Genomic DNA, 20,212 nt, shown 5'->3' on the forward strand with positions numbered 1-20,212 from the left:
AAGCTATCTATACGCAAAAATCCAGCAGGAGAAATGCGTCCCATTAATGTTTAAGACTAGATTCACTTAAAAATGCAGACACCAGCACTCGGCTGGATTTGCGAGTCCATATCGGCACATACGCAATTGGCATGCTACATTCTGACCAGGGTGCTGCGTTTAGCTCTAGGGCTTATAAGGAGGCCATGACCAGCATGGGCATTGCATTGCGGTACTCTTGTCCCTTCCATCCTGAGGGAAATGCGGTAGTGGAAAGAAAAAACCGAGACATAAAGCAATCTATAACGGTGAGGGTATTATGTTCGGGTGATGGGTGGGTCCAACATTTAACAAGTGTCCAACGTAGTCTTAATAATCTGCCAAGAAATTCTCTAAAAGGTCTCAGTCCGTACGAACTATTGTTCGGTACTAGAATGCATATTCAGGACCTTGATAGTCAGACTTCAGTAGTAGAAGAAAAATGCTTTGATATTAAAGACCGTTTGGCTGTTTTACAGGACTTAAATGAAACAAGAAAAAGCCTGAGCAACGTAAAGTTAAAACAGCAGCCAACAGCCACTTAAGATAAACCACCTGTCCCAGCAACACCTGTCTGGATTCCAAAGATTGGGGATCTGGTCAGAGAGAAGATCGCGGTAAAGAAGGAATTTGGGCCTTCTTACAGAAAAGCAGTACCTGTCTTAGCTGTCAGCGGAACAAGATCAGTTGTACTACCGCCCCTTGCTGGTAAAAAGGAGAACCGAGTTGTATCCATCGACCTGGTAAAACCACAATCATGTGGCCAATAATAAGTAGTAGGCCCAGTGGACTCCCAAGAAATAGCAGAGTACCACAATGTGCTACTATACAAGAGGTTCAAACTGAGAGACTAATCACATTTGATAAACCTGCAGTGAATAAAAAAGGACTATGCAACAAAGCCATGGAACTTGTGCCTCTTGAAACCTAAATTGCAACAGTTCATCAAGAAACACCCGTCTACAACGATGTAGCCTCAGACTATGCTAATGAAACAAAAAATGCAAAAGCAAATGAAAATCCGGAAGCGATTCCAAAAATTGACAGAACTGCATCTGGCTACTTCATCAATTTCGATAACTTTTCTGAAGATCCAAGCGAACCTGAAGAAACGCCAGCAACAAAAACTTTCAAAGACAAAGTAACTGAACTCTTTCATCAACTCAAAGAAACCTATCTGATTTCTCCATGGATTGAATTTTGGATTGTGTTAGGTGTACTTTTCCTCCTGCTTTGGCTCATCATGGTTCTTTGTTTGGGAAAATTCATTGAAGGAAAATACAGTACAATGGACACAGCAAGTCAGAACATCAACTTGGTCCTAAAGCCTCACAAGTCATCTCACATCGAGAAAAGAGAACTATCATCAGTGAACGTCACAGCCAATCCAATACCCGGTGGGGTAGCATGGGACAAAACGGATTATGAAATCTATGGCCCGATTGAGCTCTTGAAATATCACATCAGTTCAAGGTTTCATTAAGTGACTTGTAAAACCAAGTACATTCTCTGATGATTGGGACTTTGAAAGTATTAATTATATGATGTCAGACTTAGTTATGTCAGCGAAATTTACAGAACATGATTATTTACAGGGTTCATCAAATTATGAAGAAATATATTGTTATAATCACTTTGGTCATCACTATTTGCATAAATCTGCTCAACCTAGAAATGTTTTTAATTATAATCAATGGGAACATTGTGCAACTCCACCTAAAAGCAGCTCAAAAACATTTTATGAGAAATTCCCATACTTCTCCGGGTTTAACACAAGTGATGCAGAAATGTTTTATTTTAAGATGTTAAATAAGACAGGAATGAAAACAATGCTGACAAATACTAAATTGATCTATTCTGAAACATTTTATGAAAAAATTATTACATTTGGTTTTGAATTCTGGAAAAATATTATTGAAACAAAAACCATCTGGGGTACAAAAGAATGGCAGGTCCAAGGTTTAGAAGCATTATTTAGAGCCTGCATGACCCCGAACAATTAACACCATTCAACAGACTACTTGTCTTGGCATAGCTAAGATAAAAGACTATTCCAAAGCCCATACCTGATAGTAATAGCACTACAGACATGGAGTATATTTTACACCAAAACAGAACACATCCTGATTGGAAAAAATGGTTGATCTGGCCCACAGACACAAATAACTGTCAAGATAGATTCCTGAACAAAATACAGGGGTTCAAAATGACCAGGCCAGACCCAAGATACTCCCAGAAACAACATCCAGGGATAGTTACAACATACAGTGTAGGGAAACTATGCCTCGAATGGCTACAAAAATCCACAGTGACAGAAAATAAGCAACACTTGACTTTACTTAAAGACGGTGCTGACTTGCGTGATTTTATATTGGTACCACGCAAACAGCGTCAAAAACGTTTCATAGCGGCCGGTATATACGCTGCGTACAACGAAGCTTGGAAAGTAATGCAAATTGAAACAGCAGAAAAAATACGAGAAATTGATCGTATTAATTTGGAAAAATCACTTTCTGTTGTGGACAATGGGTTAATGACTCTGTCCTCCAGAATATATTCACTGGACAGTATTGTATCATCTGCTATTGATATAATAGAGCAGGACTTACAAATGTTACAACATGGTCAGTCCCAATTACGTTCTATTGTACAGCTTGGCTGGACGTTGCAAAATCTGCGTTCAGGCTACGTGCCTTGGCGTTTAATCAACACAACGTCATTATTCTCTTTCTTTAACTTTACCGATAAACAAATCAGTTTGGCACAAAAAGGAGCAGACTATACGATTCTGAGCATTGAAAAACTTGAGTGATTACCATTGACAATGTCAGAAAGACCTGTCATTGAATGGATAATACACGGAATAATCACAATTCCGATAACAACTTTCCAGTTTAAATATTGCCAAGAATATATACCAGCGGGCCAGTATGAAAGGTTGGGTAAAGGGTTCATCAAGTCATCATGGAAATTACCTTATACACACACATGTTACCGTGAAAAGAAAAAGAATACATTTCTTAGTGGAAACAATTGTAAACAATCACTAAGCGGTACACTTCTGTGTCAAGGTATTAACTTGCATGGGGCCTGTGAAGGGTCTTCGAATAACCTTTCATGTCACCTGCACGGCACTCCTGCAACACAGATAGAGCCATTTTTTAGACGGCTTTCTAACGAGAGCTATATTCTAATAGTGGACCACAGCTGTTGTGGCATGGTGCCAGGGAAAGCCTATCCCGTCAGCGTTAGTTCCATGGTCACTTGCTGTATGCAAGTATTGTATCCAAACAGCAATCCAGATATGGAGGCGGCAATATGGCCTCGTTTGAATATCTCTTCTATTCGAATTGATACTTTAAGCAGAATGAAGTCTATTCTTTTACAGACGACTGTGCCTTTGACCTCGTCCAGAGAAACGTATGATCTGCAAGTTGCAAGGACAACAGCAGAGATACATACCCTTTTATCAACAAATTGCCCCGTGCATTTCGTAGAAATGCTAAGCCAAATCCTAAACATGTCATATACCAGTGGCATTGCACATGTATTTAAGACAATTTTTACAGGACTGTTAACACCCTTCGAAACAGTTCTGGGCATTTTACCCAATTTTGTCCATTCTGTCTTTGGCGGACTACCTATACTTTTGGGACTCGTGGCAGGAATTTTACTTTTGATCCTTCTGCTCCGATATGGCAAGCCAAGTCGCAGACAAGAATCCAGCAACGATGGAAGAAACGATCCTAGCTATACGCTATCGGGACCGCATAACTAAAGTCCTCGGATTAGCCCGGCTAATAGATCTGAATATGACCTGGTTTCTTTCATTCAGACCAATCTGGCAAAATTGCATCTTACCTGTGCTTCGATGTATGCTATGCGGAGAAGAATGCGTGTTGGACATCTGTCTTACACTACCATCAGCAGTACCAATGGATACAGATACTTTGATAGGTCCTGTAACGGCTCATGCATCGTGTTGTCCCCAGCGGCTACCCATTCTGCCGTGGAGAAGTGTGGCTCACTGGTTAGAGGAGGCAGACCTGGAAGCAGAGGTCAGGCCGGGACCAGGGTTCAATTCCCGGCTCGGCGGGGTCTTGAGTCCTAAAATGTCCATGGACTCGACAATTCTCGCTCCGGTGCCTACTCGATTCACAGGTTCACACTCTGCGACTCTGGGCAATAGCTTGCTTAATCTCCACAACGGCCCCTCGCGGCAGGATGCCTGGCTTTCACCTTGCGGATACCCTGCCGGGGTTATCTCACAGGGGAATACCGGGACGGGTTCTCTAAGCAAGCGCTTAGAAACCGCTCGGTGATTTGCGCTATATAAATTCCTGTACATCCTGTACATTCTGATGACGGCATTCGTTGAGACTTCACCACTACGAGTATGTGGCAGTGGAGTACGAGATGAGAGCAGCATCACGCAGGTGCAACCTTCTGTGAGCATTTCTGATCCTGCCTTCGAAGATAGCAATCATTCTCACACATGCACTGTTGCGGCATTTTCAAACTTGGTCGAACTTTCACCTGATGCCGTAGACCAATTTTTTGCAAGTCTGTCTGAAATGATGTTCTCCCTTGAACAGAAAGAATAACTTTTTAAGCAACGAACACACAGCGTTCCCTGAACTCTGAATTCGGCCTTCAGCTTTGATAAACAAAAGCTACTGAAAATATTTGAAACTATTTTTTCCCCTGAAAGCGAAAATATTTTTTTTTCCACTTCAAAATATTTACCTTTTTCTCGCACATGTACTCTGCTTAAAGTAGAACTATTCTTAGAGTACAGAGCTTCTATTTTTGGTACTCTAGAGACAATATATTACCTCAGCCTCTAGCACAGTACAGAATCTGTATAAATATGTGATGGAATGGTCTCGACCTTCTTTTCTGTATTCAGAGCCATTTCATGTGTAATTTTCGCAATTCATTCAGCTGATATATATATATGCATTTTAACTGAATGATACCACTGCTTGAAAAGCGTACAGTACCAATACTCATTTTCGTGTATTTACCATATACCATTTCAAATGCAAATTATGTATTTTGGGGTGGGTTGGAAAACACATGCACCTTTATATGTTTATTATTGCTTAAGTTTTAGTAATGAGGGACATTAGATCGTGGAGTGGGTGTTGTATTTCTATCTAGGACCCTAATTCGATATTCCTAATTTATGCCCTTATTTGGCTATAATAAATAATATCCTTATAAAGTCATAAGAATCATACCCATATTTGGTCATAGCCCATGCTGTCCAAATTAAGCAAGGCTACTTCCCCTGACTCCTAGAGAGTACAACGCGTTCTCTAAACAAAGCAAACCTCCAGCAACCTGGGAAATCCCCATTGCTTCTGTTTTGATTTGTCCTAGAACTCCTGCGAACACTGAAAGAACAGGCAGTTCTTAGTGACATCTTTATTGACGTCTTATGTCCAACCTTACGTCAAACCCGGCACCTTTCAGGTATAAATATACCAACGTTGCCTTAAGCAGACACATGGTGGTTTGGAGCAGAGCGACTATCTACTTGCCCGAGAGCCCAGCTGATGCGAGAGCCCACGGACGCCGCCCCTCCCTTTTGACGCACTGAGAGAGATGCTGTCTTTTCTCCTGCTGAGAAATCCAGCTCTGGTGCCAGATACCCTTGCGGGTTACTGGGATATCGAGTCCTGAGAGAGAGATACCAGACCTCCTGCTTTCTATTACCCAGGTACGGAGCTGACTGAACCCTTAAAGAGAATTCTTGATTCAGATTCTTGGCAAAACCAACTTAACTTAAACTGCTACTTACATACTCCTTCCCACGTATTAGGCTTAGGTCAGGTACACCGGGGTAGGCGTATTTAGAAGCACCAGTTGAGTACGTTAGTCAATGTATATATGTATGTATATATTTTATCTATTTTAAAGTATCATATGGCTAAGAAACCATATCAATGCTTTTACAGTATTATTTTATAATACTCCGCTTACTGTACGCACTTTACTTTATACTAAGTATTGCAATTGTGGCAATTCATTTCTCTTGCATGAGAAAGAAGACTGCTCAATAAATAACACGTTTTATTGAAAACGCCCGTCTCTCTATTTCTCTGCACTCTGGTGAAACTAAGTATGCACAATTGACTGAGTGAAATAGCAGTCTATTGTTTTGACACGACTCTAGAGATACACTCTTATTCTGAGGGAGCAAAGTTGTCATGTTATATGGTTGTCAGAAGCTAATCCCTTCTTGTCTATCCAGGGAAGTTAAACTCCTCCTTGTTTATTCGAGAAAGTTTCTAGTGACCTCTGAGCTAGCTGGCAAAACTAATTAAGTCTAATATAGTCAGTAGAGACCTAGATGACCTCAGTCCTAGGTCTACACTGCTGTTTATATTATTCCAATGCGCAGAGCCTATTGGGAATATAGGAACTACACTACAGAGTCTGCTGCTGGTGAGTTCATGGGTGACTGTCTTTCTGGACTCGGTGGGGGTCCACTTGAAGATCTTTCGGAGCAGGTGTAATGTGTGGAAGAAAGATGATGAGCCAGCGTTGATGTAGCAGTCTATGGTGACCACGGAGTCCAGAATGATTTTGAGGTTTTGTGCTTGGTCTGTGGATGTGGGGGTATCCAAGATGTGCAGTCCACCAGGAGTTGTCCGAGGCGGAGGGGGTGTAGCCCAAGATGAGGACATTGGTCTTCTCATAGTTGAGCTTGAGGCAGCTGTCCTTCATCCAGGTAGCAACAGCCTTCATCCCGTAGTAGAACTTGTTCTTGGCAACTGTGGGGTCGTTGGTGGGGGTGTGGGTTCGTTGGGGGATACAATGGAGCACTAATATCCGAGATATACCTCAAAATTTGAGGCGGAATGGGATCTGTTGGAGATCCAGATCTACAGTTAATAAAAGAGGCAATCACATCCTCCACAGATGCCGCCGAAAATGTTGACAATGTCAGATGGGAACTTAAACCCACCGGGTCTCCTAATTCCGACTTTCCCAGAGCCTTATTCACCTCCGACAGATTAGACTGAATTCTGAGGACTTTGTCCTTAAAAAAGTCACTCAGTCAGGAGGCTCCAACAAGTGAGATGTAAGTTGTGAATCCGTGAAGTTGGCAGCGATTTTAAAAATCTCCTTCCCATCATTCTCAGCTTCCCTGATACATTGCATATGATCCAGCGGGACACCAACCTGCCGACAATCATCACTAAATACTCATTCGGGCCCATGAACCACAAACACTCATAATCTGGTTGATGAAACCCTGCTGGTGATCAACTATGGGGCTAAAACTGTATGTCCGTTTACCTCTCAGCCTTGAGCCTATTTAATACTAAGCCCTTTTCTTTACAAATGGATCTATTACATGATTATGTTTAGTAATTATGATTTTGAAGCGTTTACCTGTTCTGTTAATTAATTACCACAGACTCGTGTAAGGTTTAAATGATTTCTCCGAATTTTCATTTAGTAAATAAAAGACAAATTACAGTGTTAACTCCATTCTGAAGAGGTAAGATTCGATGTTTCTAAATTAATTATAAATTTCAATGACAAGTACCTCAGGAAGAGATGATGGAGAGAAAAGGCCCATTGACACAATACACAGATGTATATTTACCTAGGGTTGTTCAAGATCTTCCTTGCTCTTCACTTTATATATTGACCCCTTTATAGCTACTCTAGAGAGAGATAGAATAATAAAACCTGTGCAGATAAACACTGGATCATTTAAAGTATTTGCGTATGCAGATGATATCGCTGTGCTAACGTCAAATATTGCAGAGGCTTTACCCCATATAATAGAGGATGCGGGAGTCTTCGGAAATTTTCTGGTTACAAACTAAATGTTACTAAAACTCAAATGATTCACTCACAGACAGGCTGCCCTGAAAATATGACCTTCGAGACCACGGCAACCTATCTCGGTATTAAGATCACATCGAAGGTCGAGGATATTATCGCTATAAATCTTGATCCTATGATTGCCTCATCTAACAAAATATTAGAAAGGATTAATAACCTACATGTTTCACTGTTTGGTCGTAGTAACGTCTTAAAAATGCGTATCTTCCCTACATTTCTGTATGTATTTCGTGCCATTCCATTTTTAATTCCTGCCGTTTTTTTTTTACTCAAATTGAGAGAATGATTTCTCTGGGGCTATCACCATGCCAGACGAGCTTTGAAAAGGTGTATTTTACCTAGAGAGAGATGAGGCTGGGCGGTCCCTGATTTTCAACTATACCATTGGATTGCCATATTGCAACATATGGGGGTGCTAATTCTGCCAGAAGATCCAACACCAGATTTTGCTGCCCCCTCAATTTATGAGATGCTTTTGGGATCAGAAGCAAAGCAGTGCTTAAATCGTATAATTGAGCTAAGCTATTTAAAAAAAACTAAATTTAAGGCTGTTATTGCAGCGTATGCAATATGGAGGAAAACAAAAAAGAAATATAGGGATAGGCCAGAATCTGAGTGTCTATACCCCTCTCCAAAACTCTTCTTTATTACCTGAGATTTTTCGTGATTTTGTAATGGCAAGATGGCATAATCTGGGTATTTGCCACCATGGGGATTTATTTCAGGGGATTCATTTTGTTTCATTTGAATTTCTACAGAAGAATCATAATTTAGACCGCAGGGATTTTTTTAAATATCTTCAGGTCCGCAGTTTTTGCGAACAGAAATTAAATAAGAATACAATTATATTAAATAAAATTGAGATTTTGGAAGCACTTAGAATAAGGGCTAAAATGGGTTTCTTTTACCAGTATTCATGGCTAAAATGGAGGATGATTTAGAAGCATGTGAGCGAAAATGGATTTATAAAGGGATGGAAGGGGTTAACCTCATAAGAAGCATCTAATGTCCTTTTTAATGGACCCTTAAAATCTCAGCATTTTATGTCAATTTTTGGATTATATTACACACCTGGGAAATTGGCCAAATGGAACTCTGGTAGGGGGACTAGCTGCAATCGGTGTGGTCTGTTTGCGGCTGACGCCCCCCACATGTTTTTTTCCTGTTTAAAGCTCTCTAAATTTATTAAAGATGTAGAGGTCTTTATTACGGTTAACTTGGGCATACCAATTCAATTATCACCAATGTTGTTGATATTCGGGTGTCAAGAAAATGTATTGAATGATAGGTCACCCGCTGAACAGGGATTTGTATTTATCTGTATGGCCATCTTCCGTTTATATATCACCTCTCAATGGCTGGACGAGACAGCGCCAACTTTTACTAACTGGCAAACTAGACTGCTTTCCATATATCATCTTGAGATGGCGCTATATAGAACTAAGGGTATAAGAAGGAAAGAACAGGGGAGTAAACTGTGGCATTCCAACACAATGTGGATAGGCTCGTAATTTGAAGGAAATCATGGAAATAAATCAATGTACTTTATGAACCTATCACTTATAGGAACAAAATGCTATGTAGGAATGTAATGGTGATGAATGATTGTAAGCTGCACTTAATTTATGCAACTGTCTTGTAATCTAATTATACTTTGAAGATCTTTTTTGTTTTGACGATTGAGCCATCATGTAACTCTCTGCTGACAGAAAACTTTAATAAAAAAAAAAAAGGATTGTTCAAGATCGGACCCCTCTGGCCAAGAGTTATGGACCCCTTAGAAAATTCAGGTGATAGGTTCAGGACAGCAATAAGACAGGACAGGTAGCCTCTTCTGGATTCAATGCCTGCGTCTCACCCCTCTCTGATGCTAATTTCCTCCTCGATTCTTCCGCGCTCTTTTTTCTAATTCTATTACCTCCTCGATTCTTCTGCGATCTTCTTTCTATTTTTATTTGTTGAAAAATTATAAGTCTGTTTCTTTAGGTATTTCGATCAGCAATTGGACAGCATCTCTATCTCTCAGCGTTCTGGCAGCAATTGAGCTTACTAATCTAACTAACGACTTAAAAGATACCTTTTTAGTAGCATGCTCCACCCCTAAATGTTTCAACCTTATGAAACTCCGAATTCTGATTGGAGAAGCCGAGGCGATGATCATCACACCATGCTAAGTTTAATACTTTTCTTAAGACTTTTGTCTTATGTTCCCACCCATTAATTTGTTTCTCCCAAGCTTTATTTACCACCCATGTCCATAATGCATTATCAACAATGTATACAGTTTGTACAGTTGTCCATTGAGTCTTCAGGATGTTCAGCTGGTTCCCAGGACATGTGGAAAGGGTGTCCTTGATCGGGTTCCAAGACTTGAGCTCATGACTCTGGTGTTGTCTCTACCGCGCATGCGGTTGGGTGTCACATAAGTGCCAGCCCTTAGATCTCTTTAACCCGTTGGCTGCTGCCGTCGGCCAACGGTTGTCGCGAGCACTACCTTGGTAGTGCTGCGCACGTCCGTTGGCCGACGCTGCCCCACTCGTTTTTCGAACGTTCAGCACTGGAGCTGAACGTTCGACGCAGCCAACGGGTTAAGGCCCAAATACGAACTAACAGAGAAGTCAAAAAGACAAGATGTTAGATTCAAATAAAATGATTTCACTGTATACCACTTATCTCTACTCTTATCCCATTAATGCATTAACACTTAGTATATAATGCGATTTAATTTTCAGCAGACTAGATGCTTAGCAAGTGAATTCTAAGCCGCTATTTTAACTGTCATTGCGCAGAAGCAAAGCTTTCCCCCAAACTTTAAGACGTCATGCAGTTGACGCATACGCAGTACATTTTCCCGCGTTAGCAGCCATCTTTAGTTGCACTCGGGTTACTTGTTAGTAAAACACATAGGCAAGCTTCCCCCTTTTCTAATAAGTGTAAAAAATGTTGTGTACATTAGTATTACAAACGTTATTAGTAATTTATTACGAGGTTATGTGATAGGATTATATCCAAGCAAGTTGCTTATTTGCGAAACCTTGCTCCATCAATCCCCTCTTTGATGGCTTTTTATGGCATCAACAGCTACCCATACCCAAACAAAATGCCAACTTTAGCATATCTCCATTCCCTTCTCTATCTTATCCATTTCTATTTCATCTTTTCCTTTCATGTTCTTCATTTTCTTATCATAATCCAATGTTGAATTTTGTTAGGGCTCCTTAAACAGTCAGAGGTCTAGGGTGGCATCTGCACAAAGCCCATTCTGTAGACCTTTAGAACAAAGGCAGGGTGAGGAAATAGAAATCCTCCCTATTATGCTCATTACTCAATTTCCCGACAGGTGCCTGTAAAGTGGAAAGTGAGTCACTACTGTCACTCTTGACACATCTAAAGATTACGTCATTACATTTGCCCACTGGGCCGCAGCAAACAGATGATAAGGCAACACAAAGATAAGCAAAGAAAGTTTAATGTTATGATCAGGTAAAAGAAAACTGTTTTCTTACCAAGAATGTATCTGGAGTTTGAACTTTTTAAATACATGAAGTTGCATTTGTAGCTTCGAACTTATTTACAAATTTCGATCAACAATAAATTTAAAAAATCATTTCAAAGTGACAATTCTGATAATAATCACAGATGGCAATTTTAATGATCTGATGGCATCTGTTAAATAAACTAAACAAAACCGCCTATGTTTTGTTATTGAAAGCAGCCCACCTAACGCTGCCCCTTTATCGCCAACGCAGTCTGAGGGCTGTGGACCGTGCTACCTGTTCCTATTCTCCTCCCTCCCTGTGCAGTGCTTGATGCCCACCAGACCCTCCTAGGAGACCTAGCCCTGGTGATTAATATATATATATATTTTTTAAAGTAGAAAAGTAACTGTGGGGGGGAGGGGTGTTGTGGGAGCAATTAGTTTCTTACAACTGACACTTCCTGTCTCTTTGTCGTGCTGTCACAGGTTATTTTTCATTCCTGCTTGCTCCCTTTGTCCCTGTTTTCCTAGCTTTCTCTTTCTTTCTTTCTCTCTCTCTCTTGCTGTGGGCCAAAGTCTGAAGAAAAAAATTGCATTCTCCTCGAAAGAATTGGTGCTCATGCTCAGCACCTGCAAACACATTCATACAGTTCTGAAACTCCCACGCAAAAGCTCAGTTTCTTAGGGACTTAGGAAAATGCATTGGCTCCCGGTCCATAAACGGTTTCCTTTTAAGACTCTGACTTTGGTCTTTGAGCCTTCCAGTGCTCAGGTCCTTTATATCTTTGTGATTGTTTTAAACATTACAAGCCTTCAAGAACCTTGAGATCTTCTCACCTTAGTTTGTTTGCCATTCCTGTTTCCGACGCAAAACAAAGGGAGGTAAATCTCTCTCCGTACTGGGGTCCAAAATCTGCAATCATCTCCATGTCCCGTACAGTGAAACTAAATTCAGGAAATTTCTCAAAACTTGGCTTTTCTCTTTATCTGATGATTCCTGCAGGCGTTTGACCTACTGATATCAAAGTTCACCATTCTTTCCAGAGGTCCTAATACTGCAGTCTTTTGTGTTATGTAATGGTTTTCTATATTTGTTGCTAAGCTAGCTCCAAGATGCTCAGTCATCAGTTATAGTGTTCTTTATAATATCATATCATATCATATCTCCTATCATATCATACATTAAGCACTATCTATCGTAGTTTGGCACCAAAGCCATAAATGGTTGTGTTTGAAGACGAACTTTGGGAAGCAACTAGACACTGAGGTGAGGAAGAAACTCTGCTGCAAAAGTCCCAGATCTCAGCCAACATGTTGGCTAAAAAGAAGGACAGAGATGATAAGAGTTAAGGATGTGAAAGAGAAGCAAATTAAAGAATGAAAAAACTATCATTGAGCGATAGGAGTCAATCAATCAATCAATGGACATTTGTAAAGTGCAGAACTGTCACCCCTAAGGGTAGCTGGGCACTGAGGGTGCCATGTCTCAGTCGAAAAGTCAGGTCATGAGCTTCTTTCTGAAGTCCGCCTGGAAAGGTGCTGTTCAGAGGTGGAGGGGGAGATAGTTCCAGATCTTGGCGGCAATGTAGGAGAAGGGGTGGACCAGGTGCAGGTGTATCAAATGCAGGGGGTGTGCATGAGGGCGAGAGAGGTGGAGTGCAGGTGTCTAGCGGGCAGGTGTAAGTTCAGTCAGTGATTGATGTAGGATAGTCCTTGGTTGTGAAGAGCTTTGTAGGCGTGTGAGAGAATTTTGAACAGACAACTCTTCTGAATAGGGAGCTAGTGGAGGTTTCTGAGGGGTGGAGTGATGTAAGGCAGTTTGTGGGGGGTAGGTAGGAGAGGTGGCAATGAAAATGTATACTTGTAGGTGTGTGCGTTGCATTTTGTATTAGGTAAGTGGTTATTCAACAGTATTTGCATATTACCGATTTGGTCCAACAATCATGGAAAAAGATTTTGTACGATTAGTAAGTAAGTCAAGCTGGTTCATGAACTGTACTGAAAAGTCTACCAGCTTTTTGCAACACTTTGGCTGTTTGAGTCAAAAGTGCCACATTCTCAGCATAGAAAAGAGGGCGGGAAATGGGAGGAAACAATGTTTAACAAGACCTGTCCTCGAGCCAACAATGTAGATTCTAGTTTATTATTATATAGAGGATAGAGATAATGGGGCACAAATACAGCCTTGGTGCACTCCCCACTCAAGTTTGAAAAAGTCAAGGCACTCACCACCCACCCGATTTCCCACCCTGGCAGAGATGATCAAATGTAGTAAGTTCAGAAGATGTAACATCTGGGTAAAAACCAATAGACAGCATAATAGACCAAAGTTTAGCTCTATACTTTAGTACTTTAATAGAGGATGAAATATGAAGAAGAAATGCCTTCATGTTGGATTTACTGAGAGAAAAAATAAAATTAGGAGCGGTATATCTTTTCAGATGGCCTTCAAAAGGCTTCACAAGCCTTGAAAAACATCAGTGCCTTTCTTTTCCAGGAAGTTTACAAAGTTGCTGGTGTTGTTGTAAAGCTTTTATTCGACACTTTGTCATAAAGCCAACATACATACATACATAAACATGATTAAAAAATTGTTCACGGTTAGCAAAGTATTCATAATATACAAAAGTGCAACAGAAGTAGGTCCAGGACCATCATTACAAGGTTTGTGATTTTTGACTAGTACATTTACACATTTACTAATAGAGTATCTATGATCGAGCCATCTTACAAGACCAAATATAAAAACGGTTTAATGCAATTATAAATAATTAAAAAATGCCAGCGATTAAAACGCTTTAAATCCTATATTGTCAATCCAAGTCTCTTTCTAATCAAGCAGACACCAAGCAGATACCTGCTCACACCAAATGTTATCAACCTAATGGTTGAGGATCTAAGTAATCTCTCTGCCTCTTTGTACGAACGTGTGCCCAAGTTTTTGCAAAGAGGTATGATCCCTTTTTTACGTTGCAATTCGTATGACGGGCAAAAAAAGAGTATGTGAGCCTCGTCCTCCCCTTGTTTTAAATCACACAACTTACAATTTGGATCATTATTTGCTCCTCCCCATCGACAAGTATTCGCATTAATCTGTAAGACCCCATATCTATATTGGAGGAAAACAGTTTTAGCCAGGGGTGGCTCAATTTCATCCATAAAATGTTCAAATATAGGGTAGTCCTTAAATTGCAAGAACTTATGCGTTAATGAGCCAGTAGCACGTTCATATACATGGATATTCACATAATTCCAATAGGCAGATTTTACTTGTTCTTTACAAATATTTAATGAAGTGATTGACATTGCTGGTGTTTTCCAGAAGTGTGAAAGGCCTATTTTTGAAAGCCAATGGGATACATGTCTCAGCCACTTGATCGAGTTAAAAGAGTCCAGCTCCCTGATTTCCAATAATCCTGCGCTATAGTCAGCGAGTTCTGGGGTAGACCATAATCTTACCCAATAGATCAATGGCCTCAACCAGCACAAATAGTCCGTTCGTTTTAAACCAATATCAAGGTAAACTGGTGCTAGGGGCGTTCTTCCTGGTAGTCTTAATAGACGTCTAAAGAACACGTTTTCCACGGTGTCAAATGTTTTTTTTTAGTGTGGCCCCCAGATCTCGGCCCCATACAGTGCAGCAGATTGTGCTTTGGCTTTAAACACTTCAATCGCAGGAGTTATAGCTTTTGAAGTACTCCCACCGTGAATTTTTAGAATTGGGAGGGAGTTTTGCTTAAATGTTATCCTGCTTTTTTCTAATTGGTTTGTCCAGGACATTCTGCTATCTAGCCTGATACCAAGATAATCAAAAGAGTCCACGTACTCAAGTTTAGTATTGTTTAAGGCCAAGTTCTTCTTGAAAGATTTAGGGGGATTAATGGCCATATACTTGGTTTTTAGTGAATTAATTTCTAACCCCTTTAATTCGCAATAGCTATTGAATTTATTTATTAGATTTTGCAAGCCTTTTGGTGTTTGGGATATTAAGATGGTGTCATCAGCGAATAACAATGCTGTGACTGCTTCATTACACAATTTAGGGGAATCATGATTACATTCTGCAAGGTAGGAGGGAATATCATTTACAAATAAAGAAAAAAGGGTTGGGGCCAACACGCACCCTTGTCTAACCCCCCTTTTTACCGGTATGGCTTGGGTCAATTCGCCGTTTCTTCCCCACCTTACTTTAGCAAAGTTATCAGTGTGAAGCTTGATAAGATTAGCCAACAGTTCGTCCGGGACACCCATCTTCCTCAAAGTTTCCCACAATAAGTAACGGGGAACAAGATCAAACGCTGAGCGTAGATCCACAAATGCAACGTATATACTACACTTCTTTATTTGAATGTATTTCCAGCAAATACACATGAATCTGTACACCTGGTCAACAGTGCTTGACTTAGTTCTAAATCCTGCTTGATATTTACAAAGGACTTTGGACTCCTCTATCCAAGTTAAAAGTCTATTTAAAATATGTCTGGCAAAGATTTTGTGTAAAATGTCAATTAAACTAATTGGTCTGTAATTGCCTGGGTCATAGCGGTCCCCTTTTTTAGGGCTCGGCTGAACGCGCGGAAGCGCGTCTCCGCCGAAGCTCTTTTGTCGGCGTGTGTGCTTCCCAGGAGACAATCCTGGCCGCGCGCATCGCCTTTGAGGCGATTTGAAAGTGGCACGCGCCGACTGGCACGCGCCGCGCTCGGCCAGGCTGTCTCCTGGGAAGCACAAACATACCCAGACACACCTCCCCCTGCACGCAATGCGGCCACACACACACGAGCGCAGACAGACATGCAGACACGCATACAGAGACACTACCCCCAGTGTCTGCCCCTACCGTTCTCAGTCCTCTACTCTGATCAAGGGGCCCGCTGGGTATGGCCGCTTCCCAATCCCGGCCCCTGGGATCGAAACGTGAACCTCTGGGTTCCGGAGTAAGCAGCCCTGGCCGCTGCGGCCTGTTGTGCAACGATCATGGATTTAATTGAAGTTTGCATTTGTTCTGCCTATGCTGTGAATGCCTTTCTCAATCTAACGTTTGCCCATCAGAGAATAAGAAAATAAATAAAGCACAACACACACAGAATATCCTACAAACGCTCAAGTAGGTATTTAATTAAACCAATAATCCACCCTTTTCCCACCTCTTGCCGATAAAAGTACAGTGCAGGCTGCCGGAAGTCGAACCTGTGATCTTAGTGTCCCTGGGCATGCTCAAGTAGATATCATACCAGTAATATCGGTATTGACCAAGATTCAATCCTTCACGTGGGGACGAATACCCAGAGCACCACCCTGCCAGTCACCCACAAAGCAAACCTGTTCAAAAGAGAATACACAGGTGAATAAGGGGTTACCGGGCCTCCTCCACTTGCCCCGTCATTCTTTTCTAGCGTTATCAGAGACTAGTCTTTAAAAGGACAAATAGCCCAGTCCTATAGGTCTGCGCAGCAGTAAACAACCTCTCAGTAACATTCTGCTATTTCCCCTTCGTGCATGGTGAAAGGCCAAGCGCACAGTGTCCGCCCTTTCTGAATGTAGGTGAGGGGTGGGCAGAGCTGAGGCAGTGAACGATAAAAGGGGCAACGAAAAGAACGCGTTCTTGGTTGCAGCGCGCCCCTTGGGCAGGAGTGTGGAACGGTCCGAACACACTGCACAGCAGAAGAGGCCGTTGCACCTATACTCTTTCCAGGGGGGTCCGTGCCCCACTCTCTTTTTCAAGACCCGGAGCTGCGCTCATGGAGCACCCTGACAACCCTGTGACGTGCGCGGTGGGCTTGATGACAGAAAAAAACAGGAAGCGCCCCCGTCCCCCTTCGAATGCTGCCAACCCTTGTAATAATGCCATCAGCCCAGGAACATAGCAACAGAAGGCCGGGTTACATAAAGGAACAATTGAGCGGGGCAAGTAGGAAAGCCCCCGACAGCCAAACCCAAACTGCAGTTAACTATGTGAAGCATCCACTGAACTACGTCTGGGAAATATGGGACTTGGCGTTCCAGCACTACACCCTCGCCCTGTTCAGAACTCTACACATGGCTTTAAGTGGGCCGGGTCTGCCAGGTGCTCAGCACCGGTAGTTCTTAAAAGCAGGTGCCGAGAGGGGTACTCATCGGGCTCTCCATTTTCACCCTCAGAAAACGTAACTTTCTGCAGCCGTCACTGCTTTTGATATAATACAACTCGAAAGCAACTCGTTTTTCAGTTTTATAAAGCACAACCACGAGCTCCACCACACAAGGACATATTCGTATTTTGAATCACATGATGTTGAGCCGACATGAGGCTCGAACCTGCTTTCAAGTCATAGTTGTTGCTTATTTATCTTATGCAATTTACAACCATTGACAGACAAAGCCAATAGTCCTGGCTTGTTGTAGGTGTAATGTTACTTGTTGTATTATATATATCTGAATGAATAGACAGAAGCGGCAAAATACCATTCGGGCAACACACTACTAAGTGCAGATTTTTAGCTTAGGTGTTTTAAGCCACGCCCCTAATTACATCGCCCACGACCCTATGAGAGACCCCGCAGTTTTTTCATACCACTTAAAGCCCGGACTGTGGCCTTTTCTGACACAATCTCACTGCTGTTTGCTCGTATTTCTCGTAATTCAGACACTTGTTCCCTAGGTTTCCTTGCTGCTCTTACTCTTATTAGGGCTCGGCTGAACGCGCGGAAGCGCGTCTCCGCCGAAGCTCTTTTGTCGGCGTGTGTGCTTCCCAGGAGACAATCCTGGCCGCGCGCATCGCCTTTGAGGCGATTTGAAAGTGGCACGCGCCGACTGGCACGCGCCGCGCTCGGCCAGGCTGTCTCCTGGGAAGAACAAACATACCCAGGCACACCTCCCCCTGCACGCAATGCGGCCACACACACACGAGCGCAGACAGACATGCAGACACGCATACAGAGACACTCCCCCCAGTGTCTGCCCCAACCGTTCTCAGTCCTCTACTCTGATCAAGGGGCCCGCTGGGTATGGCCGCTTCCCAATCCAGGCGGCAACCGTCGTTACCTGTAGCCGTGAGTTGGAGCTACAGTTCGTGATTAGGGCGAGGATCCTCGGCAGCGGCGTCAGGCTAATCGGTGCCGCATCAGTCTGCGGACCACCGGGGGTGCGACAATGTCCCATGCCTCCCAGTGCTGCAGCGGAGGAGCACCTCCGATGCTGGTCCTCTCAGGCGCAGGAGACGTGGTCTGCTGGCGAGGTGTTGGTGCGCTGCCCGCTCGTCACCCGGGCCGCGTAGAGCGGGCCTTCCCAGTTGTAGCCAGCCTCGAGCCGGGGCCGCCCTTTACGTGAGGCCGCTGCCGCAGCGCGGTGCACGACTGGCAGGCCGCGCCCTCCACTGTCCGTCGCCCCCCGGGCAACCCGCAATTCTCTGCCACCAGAGTGTGAGCATGCAAATTCAGGAGCTCCTCGAAGCCATGAGGTGTCGGTCAGGCCCCCGTGGAAGCTAGCTGCGGCTGTGTTTGGTGCACGGCGACGAAGAGCCCGGATCTAAGTGTCCCTCCTCGCCGCCTTCTTGGCCACGCCCCCTTGTGTTTTTTTAAAGGTTGAGATTGCATGTGATAGTTTCGATCTGTCGGATTTGCACACAAACAACAAATAAATTCTGCCTTGTTCTTTCTATGTTTCCCTGTGTTCCCGGTGTGCCCGTGTCCTGTGAGCTGTGGTACGAACTTGAGACTTGCAAGCGTTTTAAAATCTCAGTTATCTTGAAAATACAAAAAAGTGCTCAAGTGACACAGGTCTGCAAATACTTTCACTGAGGAGTAGAACTTCAAGTAAGTAATTTACAGATCATGAAGCTGAAATCGTAAACGGATTTAACCATGCTTCATTGTACATATTACGGTGCCATTGTAGTGTGCAAGATGATTATGTCCAGAATCTACTAAAGATATTCAAGCCGTGAAAAACGTTTTTTAATGCAGATTTACCGATATGCTGCATTTACACACACAACGTGCTATATTTCTGTATGCATAAATATTTACTCATGGAAGTACTCATGGGACTCTTGACAGTCGTAGCACCTTGGAAGAATACATTATTCTTTATGCATTTCAAGAAAGATGAAAGTGTCTGTAAAACATGGGCATAAATTGGCGAATGTCCTACTTTCCTTGTGAAACTAGACAGAAAGAGGGAAAGGACGAACCACTCTCTACCCCCACACCGCTCTCTACCCCACACCGCTCTCTACCCCCACACCGCTCTCTACCCCCACACCGCTCTCTACCCCCACACCGCTCTCAACCCCCACACAGCTCTCTTCCCCCACACCGCTCTTTTCCCCCACACCGCTCTCTTCCCCCACACCGCTCTCTTCCCCCACACCGCTCTCTTCCCCCACACCGCTCTCTTCCCCCACACCGCTCTCTTCCCCCACACCGCTCTCTTCCCCCACACCGCTCTCCGCCCACACCACTCTCTTCCACCACACCACTCTCTTCCACCACACCACTCTCTTCCACCACACCACTCTCTTCCACCACACCACTCTCTTCCACCACACCACTCTTCCCCCACACCACTCTTCCCCCACACCACTCTCTTCCCCCACACCACTCTCTTCCCCCACACCACTCTCTTCCCCCACACCACTCTCTTCCCCCACACCACTCTCTTCCCCCACACCACTCTCTCACTTTACTACTCGATCACTAACTCTATAACTCACTATTCAACTATCTCTCACAGCAACACAATATAACTATAACAGTAACTATCTCTCACTCTAACACAATACTCAAAATTCAATCTCCATCTCACTCTCACTCAATCTATCAGTACATCACTATGTATTTCGGTATCACTCCCTCACTATATCACTATACA

This window comes from Lissotriton helveticus, chromosome 8 (assembly GCF_964261635.1).
Source record: "Lissotriton helveticus chromosome 8, aLisHel1.1, whole genome shotgun sequence".
In the NCBI taxonomy this organism is placed as follows: Eukaryota; Metazoa; Chordata; class Amphibia; order Caudata; family Salamandridae; genus Lissotriton; species Lissotriton helveticus.